We start from the raw sequence: 6,000 nt of genomic DNA on the forward strand, positions 1-6,000 counted from the left end.
TGGCTTCTCTCAAGAGCATAAGTATTCTACGGTGGGTGAACGAATTACTGTTGAGCAATTGATAGAATTGAGCATAGTTATGAGAATATCTAGGCATGATCATGTATATAGGCATCACGTCCGAGACAAGTAGACCGACTCCTGCCTGCATCTACTACTATTACTCCACTCATCGACCGCTATCCAGCATGCATCTAGAGTATTAAGTTAATGAAAACAAAGTAACGCCTCAAGCAAGATGACATGATGTAGAGGGATAAAATCATGCAATATGATGAAAACCCCATCTTGTTATCCTCGATGGCAACAATACAATACGTGCCTTGCTGCCCCTACTGTCACTGGTAAAGGACACCACAAGATTGAACCCAAAGCTAAGCACTTCTCCCATTGCAAGAAAGATCAATCTAGTAGGCCAAACCAAACTGATAATTCGAAGAGACTTGCAAAGATAACCAATCATACATAAAAGAATTCAGAGAAGATTCACATATTGTTCATAGATAGACTTGATCATAAACCTACAATTCATCGGTCTCAACAAACACACCGCAAAAAGAAGATTACATCGAATAGATCTCCACAAGAGAGGGGGAGAACATTGTATTGAGATTCAAAAAGAGAGAAGAAGCCATCTAGCTAATAACTATGGACCCGTATGTCTGAGTTGAACTACTCACACTTCATCGGAGGGGCTATGGTGATGATGTAGAAGCCCTCCGTGATGGATACCCCCTCCAGTGGAGCTCCGGAACAGGCCCCAAGATGGGATCTCGTGGATACAGAAAGTTGCGGCGGTGGAATTAGGGTTTTGGCTCCGTATCTGATCGTTTGGGGGTACGTAGGTATATATAGGAGGAAGGAGTACATCGATGGAGCAACAAGGGGCCCACGAGGGTGGAGGGCGCGCCTGGGGAGGGGGGTAGGCGCGCCCCCCTACCTCGTGGCCTCCTCCCTTGTTTCTTGACGTAGGGTCCAAGTCCCCTGGATCATGTTCGGTGAGAAAATCACGTTCCCGAAGGTTTCATTCCGTTTGGACTCCGTTTGATATTCCTTTTCTTCGAAACCCTAAAATAGGCAAATAAACAGCAATTCTAGGCTGGGCCTCTGGTTAATAGGTTAGTCCCAAAAATAATATAAAAGTGGATAATTAATAAAGCCCAATAATGTCCAAAACAGTAGATAATATAGCATGGAGCAATCAAAAATTATAGATACGTTGGAGATGTATCAACCATCATTTTGGCCTCCTCATCTTTCGTGCGTTCCTATCGCCCCTTTCCTTATAAATAGGATCCGAAAACCATCTCACATTTTCTCCTTATTCCTTCTCTCGCAACCCCTCTGCCACTTGAGCTCCACCGTCGCCGCAGAGCACTTCGTCTTCCGCAACCTCGGCCGCTGCATCAACCTGAGTCGATCCAGATAACGGCGGTGACCCTCCACAGCAGATCTGCAGCTGTAAGTTTCTGCTTTATTTTCGTACCTTAGATCCGCACTAGGGTTTGCGAGCTTCTTCGTGTTCTTCGTAGTTCGTCGGAGTTCATCGTAATTCACCCTCCAGGCTATACCACGAGCCTCTTTAATCTGAGAACGGTATTAAACTGATGCGGTAGTTGTTTTAGTTCCACTTTCAGTATCAGTAGATCCCCTTTCTTGGAAGAAAAATCATGTACAAGCTCATGAACTCATCTATACTGACTTACTTTTAGGTCTCGATTTATTTTTCTTTTCTGAACAACCATTGATCCAAAGTAAAATCTGTAGTCTGTACCTCAGTAATTAACCAATTTTTTGTTGCTGGCAACCTTTGAATATCCTTAGTCACGGTGGCTTACCATGCCGGCTTATTTGTCCGTCATATACCATTAGCCCTTATTTAAGCCGCCATTACACATCTATATTGCAATCATTAACCTGTAATTCCACCAATTAACTTGAACCGACAAATTATTTTCTTTTTAGCTTGTCTTTTCGCCATGCCGCCAAAGACGACGACAGTTTGCAACTGGGTCCCTTCCACAGTCACTGAGGACACTCTGAAGGATTTTGTCACCATTGGGTATTTACTAGAGAAGAGCATTATGTCTTATCGCGCCCCTGACCCGGCCGAAGAAAGACCCTAGCCCAAGGATGGTGAAGTCATCGTCTTTACTGACCATATGAACCGGGGGTTTTCACCGCCCGGCTCAAAATTCTTCAGAGGTGTTATGCATTTTTTTCAAGCTTCATCCACAAGACCTTGGACCCAATTCCATATCAAACATCTATAATTTCCAAGTTTTCTGCGAGGTTTATCTTCAAGAAGCACCTACTGTTGAACTCTTCAGAGAGTACTTTTACTTGAACCGCCAGAATGAATATACCAACGGCCCCAGTTTGGAACTTGGCGGGATTTCAATTCAGCACAGACGGGATGCTGTCTTTCCTTTAGTGGTCTTGCCAAGCCATCCCAAGGATTGGAACCAAACCTGGTTCTATTGCAAAGATACATCATCGGCTGATGAAAAACCAATGCCGAGTTATCGTGCTGAGCGCCTTAACGCTAAATACTTGCTCCCTGACAAACTCTCTGCCGCTGAGTGCAAGAAACTTCAACCAACCATCAAAAGGGTTCAAGCTTTACTGGGGAACGGCTTAACAGGAGTTGACTTGATCCGATGTTGGATCGCATGGCGGATCATCCCTCTAAGCCGTCGATCTGATTTGATGTGCAACTACACCGGAGGGACGGACGATCCATTACGTCCTAGCTCCCTTCGTCTGACTGAAGAAGCCATTGTTGAGATGTCAACAACTCTTGTCAATAGCAAATACGAAGACTGCAGTAAAGTAGGATTGAATCCTTTCTCCAAACTTAACCCGGCACCAAAGGTAAATCCCCTTGACTCCTTTTTCTTCAGTAGTTAAGTACTTGCATGATTTTCATCCTGTTATTTGCCTATAGGCCAAATTTGACTTTTGGAAGGCCAAATATGATCATGAGGCTGCCAAAAAGGCTAGAGCCGCCGCAATAGCCGCCAAGAAGGCAGCCAGAAAATCCAAAAAGAAACCAACTGCTTTTGACCTCCTCAAGATGGATGACGTCTCTGAGTCAGAGGTAGCCCTTGACTCTCTTGGCATGCTTTTTAACAACCTTATTGACACTGACTATTACCAGGATGACACGGGGGCCAGCCAGGCAGTACAAGAAGAGGTAACTATTATTTCCTCCGACTCAGAACTTTTGCCAAGGTAGAAACCTAGGCGGGTAACCCGGAAAGTAAGGTTTTCACACCCCTTGGCTTATTTAGATCCTCATTTTCTTTTGAAAAAGCAGCAACATGAGAGCCGCCGTCAGACCCGGGCCAATGGAGATGAGGAGTTACCCTCCTGCTTACCAAAAACTCCTCGGAAACGCCAGAATGAGGTTCTTTTACATCTTAACTCTGATGAACGAGTCACTTTTATAAATCACTCAACCATAATTCCATTTTTGCAGGAGATTGCTCGTTCCTCCTCTGGTGATTCCTCCAAAACTCAGCTGTCTGCTTTAAAGACCGCCCCTGAATAAAGATACTTATCCTTTTTCTGCACCTCTATGCCTGTATCGCTTATACTGATTCTTTAAATTCTTCTTAGTGGTTAAGCAAAGACCAAGAAAGCCAAGGTGGCCAAACCAGCTGAAGACCCGAATGCCGCTAAACCGGTGCAGTGGACTCTTGCCTCAGAACAAGCTGAAGCACCAGAAGATCCTCCTCTCAATGCTCAACCTGAAATGCCTAAGCCGTCTGTTGACGAAACCACTATTGATCTGTCAAGTATTGAACCGTCAAGCTCAACTAATCCACCGGAGATTCATGCTGATGATGTTGTAATTACTGGCACCAGATTTAGTGAGCCGGGGAATCCAACGATACTAGCAAGACATTCAGCCAAACAAGAAGTCACGGAAAGACGAAAAGTAAGGTTTGATGTCTCCCACTATACTCATTTGAGTACTAGTGATGTATTATCCGGCTATGTCAGTCAAGTGCATTCCAGCCATGACTTGGAGATTGAAATAGTTAAGCAACTTCACCAGAAGTATGAGGTATGTCCTCCAGTTTTATATATACATCATTCCAGCCCCTAAGTCTTCTGATTATGAGAAACTGGAATAATCTGTAGACTTGAAATATTTACACGCTTCTGTCCTAGACTCCCTCCAAGTCTGGCTTATACACTGTAACATCGGATTCAAATGGTAGCATAACCTTGCGTTGGTAGTCCCCAAGGCTGGTTTAATCAATATGAATAAGCCGATCCTAATAATTATTGTATGAAGGAACAGAACTTGACTGCATAACCTTCATGAGTCGTCTGGGATTGTTTAATATCACACCCAGCTTATCTTTAGAAAGAAAACACGCAATGTGCATTAGCCCCCAAGTGTCAAGTTGTTTTGCTTGCAAAGCACTTGGGACTTCTGAAAAAATCCAATTCCTTTGACAATAAGTTTGCGCTGACAGACATTAGCCCCCAAGTGCCAAGAGTTATTGCTTGCAAAAGCACTTGGGACTTATTTTTATAATCCGCCATGAAACTAACAACCTTATTCTGTGTACAAACTGTAACCGCAGAACTGGAATCCCAATTAACTAAAGTCAAGACCCGGTTGTCGACTCAGGAGATTGAAACAAAGAAAATTGAATCCAAACTCCAGTTGAGCATGTATGAAGTAGAGAAACTGAAGACTGGTTTTAATGCAGAGAAAAAGTCTTGGGCTGATGAGAAGACTGCCCTGACACAGCGTGCTAAAACTGCAGAGGTGGCTCTCAAGGAAGTTACCGCTGAACTCACCGGTTTAAAGAACCGTGTGTCTCAGATGGTCTCTGCAATCTTTGGTGATTCACCTTATTATTTACTTAAAGTCTATTTTTGTCACCACAATATGAGCCGCTTGCTTAACCTATTGGAAATACCTCATAGGTCCCCGGAGCAGCAATCTGAGTCAAAATAGCTTGATAAAGCTCAAGGCGGTTTACACCCTTGTGGAGCAACTGTCTACTGGAGCTCAATGGGCTCTTGCCATTATCTCCCCAGTTAACCAAGGGCCGCACCTATTGAGTGATGTTTTGAGGAAGCTATCCATCTTACCCGCCAGGTTTCAAGAAGTCAAGTGTTCCTGTGCGAGAGCCGGAGCCGTGACTGCCTTAAGTGTTGGAAATACGCCCTAGAGGCAATAATAAATTGGTTATTATTATATTTCCTTGTTCATGATAATTGTTTATTATCCATGCTAGAATTGTATTGATAGGAAACTCAGATACATGTGTGGATACATAGACAACACCATGTCCCTAGTAAGCCTCTAGTTGACTAGCTCGTTGATCAATAGATGGTTACAGTTTCCTGACCATGGACATTGGATGTCGTTGATAATGGGATCACATCATTAGGAGAATGATGTGATGGACAAGACCCAATCCTAAGCCTAGCACAAAGATCGTGTAGTTCGTATGCTAAAGCTTTTCTAATGTCAAGTATCATTTCCTTAGACCATGAGATTGTGCAACTCCCGGATATCGTAGGAGTGCTTTGGGTGTGCCAAACGTCACAAGTAACTGGGTGGCTATAAAGGTACACTACAGGTATGTCCGAAAGTGTCTGTTGGGTTGGCACGAATCGAGACTGGGATTTGTCACTCCGTGTAAATGGAGAGGTATCTCTGGGCCCACTCGGTAGGACATCATCATAATGTGCACAATGTGATCAAGGAGTTTATCACGGGATGATGTGTTACGGAACGAGTAAAGAGACTTGTCGGTAACGAGATTGAACAAGGTATCGGGATACCGACGATCGAATCTCAGGCAAGTATCGTACCGATAGACAAAGGGAATTGAATACGGGATTGATTGAATCCTCGACATCGTGGTTCATCCAATGAGATCATCATGGAGCATGTGGGAGCCAACATGGGTATCCAGATCCCGTTGTTGGTTATTGACCGGAGAGTTGTCTCGGCCATGTCTGCAT

Source organism: Triticum dicoccoides, chromosome 1A, assembly GCF_002162155.2.
Source record: "Triticum dicoccoides isolate Atlit2015 ecotype Zavitan chromosome 1A, WEW_v2.0, whole genome shotgun sequence".
NCBI lineage: Eukaryota > Viridiplantae > Streptophyta > Magnoliopsida > Poales > Poaceae > Triticum > Triticum dicoccoides.